General features: G+C 36.2%; 1 long non-coding RNA gene across 1 annotated transcript; it reads right to left on the reverse strand.

The window, feature by feature from the left end:
• Positions 1–3422: 3422 nt before the first annotated feature.
• LOC127878988 (uncharacterized) lies at positions 3423–8819 on the reverse strand. Its single transcript, XR_008048876.1, has 3 exons — positions 8622–8819; positions 8086–8200; positions 3423–4893 (listed from the first exon to the last, which is right to left on the reverse strand). It is a non-coding gene; the product is annotated as an uncharacterized LOC127878988 (long non-coding RNA).
• Between the last annotated feature and the right edge of the window lie 828 nt (positions 8820–9647).

Consider the following 9647-nt stretch of genomic DNA (forward strand, 5'->3'; position numbering starts at 1 on the left):
GCTCGAGTTTAGAAAAATACACTAATACCTCGGTACAAACAACTCTGGTCCATTATATCAACCAATGATAGCTTGATTTATATAATAACGGTACTCTGTGATTCTTAAAAGGAATATAAGTGAGTTAGCTTCATTTGTTTCTGAAGAATATTTAGTATAAAATAACATTAAACGAACGAAACATTAACCAGTTAACATATCCATTCGTCTAGACACTGCAAAACTTAAAATGTCGTATATTTATTCGTTGCAAGTAAAATATTTTTTCTCACGCACTATCTCTAAACAAAATTACAAACAATATTCATATCATTTATTTTAAAATAAGTTGAAATTGATCAGAATTAATGGATGGCTTTGCATGATACTTACGGAACAAAATAATAGTGTTCCTATAAAAAAAAATGATAACGACCAATTTTAGAGATTCTACTCATATATCAAACATATTACGACATTTCATTTAATACATGGCTGTAATAGATATTTTCTGACTTCTATAACATTTGCATTCATTTGTTAACTATGCTAATGGAACACAACCTTTACACCAAAGGTCCTATACACGCACTGAATAATACCTTGCATGTATTCTCATCGGACTTGTCTTCTGCAAGCTGATGATAACGGGCGATTCCAAGACGCGTTAACAACGCCAGCCTGTTTCTTTGATCTATGTAAACTGTAAAATATATCGATATCTTTGGGCAGAATCCAATGTATGTAAGCGCGGTATTTTGATTTATTATCAAACTTTCGTCTGAAAGTTCACGCAATCTTTGAAAGAGAGCTTCAATACATGGATGCCTTCATCACGTTATTCTTTGATCACATAATTCATATCCCAGATGTCACGTTGTAATTCACTGATTATAAAATTCATATTCCAGCTGTCACCCATATAGCTGCGCCGATACAAGTATTTTAAATGCACTGTTATTTTAAGAAATGTATATGTATTAACGTTGATGTGCGCCAGCTAATCATATAAATCAATTCGGTATCAGAAAAAATGTCATGGTGAATTTCAATAATGAGACATTATAGACAGATCAATTTATTGACCATCGGTTTGTTTGTAATTAACAGGCACTTCCTAACATATATACTATTTTTGCAATAACATGTATTCGCATATGTACTAACATTATAAATACACTGAAATATTTAAATATCAAAGAAATTGAATGCATGTGTGCTTCGCCGTTATTGGAGAACAACATCTATTTTTGCAAATTATAAGTAATTTACGGTAATAAAAGGATTTAAATTAAACTTCGTTAAATGTTTTGTTCATTATGTAGAATGCATTAGCCTGTCGCGCCGACTCAAGTTTAATTTTGAACTTCATGGCCAAACGTATGAGCCTCTCATGTCGTGTCTGGTCTGTATCTCGTAAACATGTTGAAGACTTGCACGAATTTCGGCGCTAAAATTAAGAGGCATTTTGAAGATATGCTTAAGACTTGTGTCAGTCATACTGGCTGAATATTGAAGTTGAGTATGTGTTTCGACGTTAATAAGGTCCTTTCCGAGCCAGAGGCTACATAATGCGTGGACCTGAATTATGCCCCAGCACTCCATCAAATTGGCTTACTAGACGCATGAAAGTTAGGACTAATTTTGTATTTCCAGATGTGCCGTGGCTACTGACAGATTTTTTAATGTGCTGTGGTATTGTGTTATGGAGAGAAGCCGGAGTACCAAAAGGACACCCTTGTTGTCCGGTATGGTGACCACAAACCAAACTTAAACGCTGCCTAGAACAGGCCTTGGTGTGAAGCGAATGTAGAAACCACCCGCTAGCCGGACAGCACAAAGTAGATGTTGCACGTGAAGGAAACAATTTAAGTATCGATTTGTTTTAAAGGATTTTTACGAAAATTGCCTCAAATTTAAGAGCATTAAAGGGATCTTTTCACGCTTTGGTAAATTGACAAAATTGAAAAAAGTTGTTTCAGATTCGCAAATTTTCGTTTTAGTTATGATATTTGTGAGGAAACAGTAATACTGAACATTTACCATGGTCTAATATAGCCATTATATGCATCTTTTGACGATTTTAAAACCTAAAAATTATAAAGCGTTGCAACGCGAAACGATTGAATAATTTGGAGAGTTCTGTTTTTGTCGTTAAATTTTGTGAAACTACGAAGATTGCTTATATAAGGTATAAAATACTTCCGAAATATGTACTCGGCGGAATAGCTCAGTAGGCTAAAGCGTTTTTACTTCAGGACTCTGGCAGGACTCCAGGGGTCACTGGTTCGAAACCTGGTACGGGCAATGTTCTTTTCCTTTTTTAAATTTTATTCTTGATTTTTTACTGGAGCTTTTACGATCCAATGTTTACATTTATCGATATAAAGCATTTAATGAATAAGTTAAAAAATGCCAAAATCTGTGAAAAGGCCCCTTTAAGGTTATTTACAAATGATAAAGTAAATGATATGAATAAATCATGCCGGCTAAAGGACGATGTTGTTGTTTCGCCATCCATGTTTTCCGCTCTAATCTCATAAACGTTTTTAGAAAATTACATGAAAGTTAACTCAAATGCTAACAAATTGAGATGATGTGCAGAAAGCTCGAACCCGTCATACTTTATATATTAGGAAACAGGAAAACACAGCTATAATAAGTTACTAACGAGTCTGCAGCGCATGCATTTTAGAAAGTCTTGTTTTGTTTTCGCACATGGAACAACTGATCCATTTAATTAGTCAACATACCAGCGATATGTACTACTAATGATACGTAGCATGCACACAGTTATGTCAATAACTTATAACAGCTGCTATAAAAAGTTGTTGGCTCCTTCGCGATTTGTGTCTGCTTGATTGTAAATTATACACACGTTCTAACGGAAGGAATGTTAATGGATATAAGTGTTATATGTGTTAATTATTTTTATCAAAATACGTTTACTAGTTCAATGACAAATTAAATTTCATAATTTTCTTGAACTATTTTATTTGAATATATTCGATAAACGTGTTGATATAATTTCCATTAAAGGCCTTTTCATAGCTTGAACATAACTATTGAAGTTTTTGAAGGTTTTTTTATTCATTATTATAGGCTGGCAAAGGGACAGAACGTAGTTTTTTATAAACATAAACCATCATACAAGTTTCTTGCGTAACTCCATTCATATAGGCCCTCATTTTCAGTAGAAAACACATCGAAAAGATCCTCCTGACTATTTTGAAATAGTTGTTTAAGTTTAAAAAAAGTAATTTATATATTGGACGTGAAAGAAACTCTCTTTTTCTGAAGATAAAGATATCCATCAGCCAGTCTTATGCATATATTACGTTCAATTGTAAAGCCCTGTTCTAAATACTAGACGGACGAAGGGGGACGAAGGGGAGGTGATCGATAGTGGACGTGTTTACATCGGCTCTGTTAAAAATTAAAAATTATAACATCTTCAAACTTTATTTAAACTCAAGAGGTACACAGAAACCATGTCAAGCCAGTACAGAGGTAAATATGCCCCAATAAGTGACGAAAACAGTTGGCAAACAAGAGAAACTAAACGAAGACGCCGGGCAACTAGCAGTTCGTCCACGAAGGACTCACCCCACCCACTCCAAGGTGACTTTAGCGTACACGAAAATGTAAAAACAACACGCGAACAGTTTTCTGAAATGAACATTGAGCACAAACTGACATGTCTGTTTGATATGATCTCTTCAAATAACTCATTCAATCATAAATTTGAATGCTTGAACCAAAACTTTATCCGCTCACAAGCAATTCACGACATTACGGAGGCCCGTCTGAAGCTTCTAGAGTATAAAAGCATTGACATGGAAGCCCGTTCTCTTCGAACTAACTTGATATTTAGCGGCCATCACGAGTCTGAAAGCGGTGGCAACGAAGACCCTCTCCGCATCATCCGCGAGTTCATCAACAACAAACTAAATATGGACTCTGCAAGAGTTGGAATTGTCGAGGCTCGTCGGATAGGCCGGCGCATTGTAGCCCGGTCCCAAGGACCACCACGTTGTAGGGCCATCCTTGTTACCTTCACAGACCTGCGTGATGTGAACGCCATAATGGACAACGCAAAGCTGTTACGTGGAACATCTTTTGGTATATCTCGTGACTATCCCCGCGAAATAAGCGACGCCCGTAAGCAACTGTGGCCAGAGTTCAAGGCGGCGCGAGATAAATACGGTGCTCAAAACGTCAAACTGGTCTTCCCTGCTGCCCTGATGATCCGCGGAGAAACAGTAAATAACTTTTTCCCAGATTGGCATAGCACGCTCCGTGGTTCTAGAAACGCCGATGTGACGGCACATGTGGAACAGCGGTTCCAGCAACTAACGACGTGCCTACCCCCACAAGCGGCAAAAGCATGCGTTGACGCGCACCAGGTCACACAGGAATCAGGGGTCAAGGCGCGCTCAGAGCAGCGCCACAACCAATTTCCATCCGGAATTTCCCACGAATTGAGCGAGTCATGTGTTGAGCCGGGCAAGCACACACAGGAACCAGAGCACATCGACAGCGCATCGGACGGATCAGACCAGGAAACCACACCGGAGGCCCAGCGTTCCGCAAACACTCACTCGGGCGACGCGTCACATGCCAGCAAGGGGAAGAGGCCCGCGCGCGTCACAAATTCAGAACCGGGTTACTTGATGAAGGTTCACCCAGCCATGTCCAGCATGTCTTCAAAGTCTCCAACCAACCGCACCGAAGACAAAGCGCCATCTGACAGCAACATCAACCTGATCCAATCCTCTATCGTCTAGGGACACACGGGGAATGTGGCATTCTGTGATCGATGTCTCAAGATACCGTGCTCCTCCTCTAAAACGCACTGTGAACATGTTCAAGTCCCATATTTCTCCGAAACTAGGAATGCTAATGAAATCGCTCCTGAAAAAAGAAAACCATGTGACAAAATATGTAATAGTGATGATTCATCGCCAAATATACTGAAAATTGGCTCCCTAAATGTATGTGGCCTAAAAACTAGATCCAAATTTCCCGACTTTGTAGAAGCTGTGAAAATGTTTGATATACTATGTGTCCAGGAAACCAAACTTGACCAGTACGATCTTGTTTCTGTACCCGATTATTCTTTTTTGTCAAAACCGAGACAAGAAAAATACAAACGAAAGTCAGGCGGTCTGGGATTTTTTGTTAACAACAATCTGAAAAAAATGTTTAATTTGACTACTTTAGAATCTAATTGTGAATACGTATACTGGTTAAATGTATGTGACGGAATTGACAGTTATGTTATTGGTAACATTTATATTCCACCCGAAAAATCGCGTTTCTATAACGATGACGAATTATTCGCGCTTGAAACCGAAATAACCTCAAAATGTCTTCAATATGATAAACTCATTCTAACTGGTGATACAAATTGCTATACATCAAACTTGCCGGATTACACAATTATAGACAACTTTCTATGTGACCATTTCCACCTTGAAGAAAATACACTCTCCCTCTGTAACAATGTAGACTTACTGGAACAATTGCATATCCCCATTACACGCAAATCCCAGTGCACTAAAGTAAATAAAACCGAAACCAAGTTACTGGAAATATGTAAACTGAATAACTTACTTATCTTAAACGGGCGGTTAGGTAAAGACTCTACTATCGGGAAATTCACATTCCGTAATACATCGGTTATAGATTATACAATTTCAACACCCCAAATTTTACACCAGTTTAAAGAATTTGAAATTATTGAACTCGACGGGCTATACTCTGATGGTCACTGCTTGCAATCTATGTCTTTACAAATATCACATAAATCAAAACAAACAGCCAAAATTGATCAAGAAGGCAAACATAACTGCCGGTTACCCAAGTGGAAATCGATAAAAGAGCAGGAATTCGTCAATAATCTAAATGACACAAAACTAGCCGAAATAACGAATATGTTAAACAATTGTCCAAATGATAAAATCAAACCCTATTTAAACGACGTTAGTGATAAAATATCAAAACTATTCATTGAATCCGCTAAAACTACATTCAATCACAATATTAATAATAATAATAATAACCATACAAGAATGACATGCCCTAAAAATAATATATTGCACAAACCATGGTTCGGGCCTCAATGCCGGTCTGCTCGCAATAAATATAATATTGCTCGTAAGGCGTATCATATAAACAAATCCAATCAAAACAAACACAAGTTAAACACCGCAAGTCGCCACTACAAGCACGTGCTTAATACCTTTATCCGCAAACACAAATACACTGCGGAAAAAAAATTACGCACCCTAAGCTCAAAACAGCCTAGTGATTACTGGAAGTATCTCAATAGCCTAAAAACAAAAACAAGTGACAAAAGCCCAACCATTGAACAATTCTACGATTTTTTTAAAAACACAAACTCTACCACTTATACTAACGAAACACTCCCAGCAATGGACGACACATACACGCCTGTCATACACACAGTTGAAACCCTTAATAGACCGATAACAGCGCAAGAAATCCAAAAAATGATTGTTAAACTTAAAAATAGTAAAGCGTCTTCAGAAAACGACTATATATTAAATGAATTTATAAAGAGCACATCGCATATCATGCTTCCAGTGTATTGTAACCTCTTCAACATAATTCTAAACACCGGTGAATTACCAGACACATGGCTGATTGGCACCATAAAACCGATTTACAAACACAAAGGATCAAACACTGAACCTTGTAATTACCGCCCCATAACAATTCTAAGCTGCCTAGGAAAATTATTCACCTCTGTTATTAACCAACGTATTAATTCATTCCTGATTGAAAATAAATTACTCAACGAAAACCAGGCAGGATTTCGTGCGGGATATTCAACAAATGATCACATACTTGCATTAAACATATTAATTCAAAAATTAAGATCCGAAAAGCGGAAACTATTTTGTTCATTTGTTGATTTCTCTGCTGCATTCGACTCAATTTGGAGAGCAGGCTTGTGGTTTAAAATTTTCAAACAAGGAATAAGAGGAAAAGTATTTGAAGTTATAAGAAATATGTATGCAAATATTAAATCATGCGTCTCATCAAATGGCAATACATCCCCTATGTTCTACAGCTCGTGTGGTGTTCGCCAAGGCGAAAATTTATCCCCCATACTGTTCTCAATGTACTTAAACGATCTTGAAGACTATATAAAACTACATAGTTCAGGAATTGACATGGAAGTTCTTTCTAGAGATACCACATACTTTTTGCAGTTGCTCGTCCTGCTATATGCAGATGACACAATAATATTTGGCCAGACCGAATCGGATTTTAATAATAGCCTTAGACTTTTTTATGACTATTGCCAAGAATGGAAATTGAATATAAACTACTCTAAAACTAAAGTTATAGTCTTTGGAACAAATAAACCAAACAAATACAGGTTCTTTATTAACAACCAAATCATTGAAACTGTAAAAGAATATAAATATTTAGGAGTCGTTTTTACTTCCTCTGGAAGTTTCCTGAATTGTAAAAGACATTTAATAGCCCAAGCCAATAAAGCGATGTTTAGTCTATTGTCACGAATCAACAATTTAGACCTTCCCATTGATTTACAAATTAAATTATTTGACCATACAATCCTGCCAATCTTAACATACGGATGTGAAATTTGGGGGTACGAAAACCTAGATATTATTGAAAAATTTCACTGTAACTTTCTTCGAAGGATAACCAACACAAAAGTGTCTACTCCAAAATACTGTCTTTATGCTGAATTGGGTCGATATCCGCTAGCTATCGTAATAAAAACGAGAATGATAAAATATTGGAATAAAATTGTCTTGGAAAAAAGTGATAAACTATCCCATCTTATATACAAATATACACTTAACTCTCAATTAAATTTTAAATGGACAGAAAGTATCAACACTATTTTGAATTCCACTGGTCTCTCGCATGTTTGGTTGCAGCAAGAAAATATTATTTCTAAAACCATCCATAATAATGTTAGGAAAGTCTTAATTGATCAATTCATTCAAAACTGGCGGTCACAACTAGAAGTATCCTCCAAAGGTCAAATGTATGCGCTTTTTAAAGAAAACACACAGATAGAAAAATATTTGTTAATTTTACCTGAGTCCTTAAGACTAAGCATGCTGCACTTCCGAACGGGGAATCATCGACTCCCAGTAGAGACCGGTCGTTTCGCTCAACCGTTTATTCCTCACGAAAACCGTAAATGTACTCTCTGCAACAAAAATGATATCGGTGACGAGATGCATTACCTTTTAATATGCCCGTTCTTTAACGCGAAAAGAGCTAAATACATCCCCCGTAAATATCGGGTACATCCGAATGTTATCAAATTCAAAAATCTTATGTGTGTAACCAGTCCTTGTATATTACGAAATTTGGCACAATTTATGAAATCCATAATACAATTTTTCAAACGCTAATAATAAAATACTGCTTAATGTTATATAAACCAACAACGTATTACTCTTTACGACTATAAATAGTTTTTTGGCTATAATTTTCCTGATTCTAAGAAAAACTAGTTTGTCTCTGTACTAAACCTAATATATGCAGGAACAAAGCCATCAAAGTCATATCCATACATCAAATGTTAACTCTGTCATTTAATGTGCAAATTATAAAAATGTACTTACTTTTGCACGGCGCATTATGGTTAAACACGTTGCCGGTTTTTAATCCTTCACTAAATTGCAAACACAGTGCTGGTATCAAAATGCTGTACACGATACGCTTAGCCGAACACTCAAAATACTCCTGTCACCTTATCAATGAAATTCCTCACTTACTATCGACCAATTAAAAGTTAACATCCCTCACTGCATGTGGGCCCACTGAAGGATATATACCTTTTAAAACACGATCCTTGTATAGCGCAATACTTAACCATGATGTACATCAGTGTCTTAAATACATTATAGTATACTATAATATGAAATATTACTTCCCGCATTAAATGAAACAAAAACCTACATAATGTAACCCCTTGGCTACCCTCCTATAACTTTCTTTCGATGGGAGAGTGCCAGAATGGGCTGAGCTATATTTAAAATTACTCCCACGCAGTATAGTGCACAAAATAGTAAAGGACCCGCGTTTCCCTGATCGTAAAATGATATAAATCTAGTACCTCATCGTTGGTCTCTTACCGATCGTGCGCGCTTGGTTTAAATATATTACTCTACAATAAAAAATGTTATACCATATGATTCGTGTAATAACCTGAAATTAAACTTTTGCTTATAATACATTTCTGTGTAGGCAATAAATAATGTGTTATAATGATGGCTGTATGTTTTACTCTATGTCTTTCTGCCGAATCGATGCAAGCTGTATTTTTTTCCTTGCAAATAATGTTGCTTTTCTGTCAAAAGTTATGTCTGTAGGCAACAACTAAATATAATCGATATGTAAGTGACTTCTTATACATAGTGCATGAATGGCTCACCTATGGATCTTCCTTTTTGCAGTTCCTTTACATAAGTTCTTTATTTATTGATGTTGCATATCTAAATGATTACTTTGTTGTTGTTGTTGTTGTTGTTGTTCTGTCTTTATTTTGTGATGCTATTTACCATTTTCTTTTTTCTCTAATCATTACGAAATATTGCTGATTAATAACTGACGTTAATGCAATTTTATTAACCTTTATGCACAATGTC

This window comes from Dreissena polymorpha, chromosome 4 (assembly GCF_020536995.1).
Source record: "Dreissena polymorpha isolate Duluth1 chromosome 4, UMN_Dpol_1.0, whole genome shotgun sequence".
Lineage (NCBI taxonomy): Eukaryota > Metazoa > Mollusca > Bivalvia > Myida > Dreissenidae > Dreissena > Dreissena polymorpha.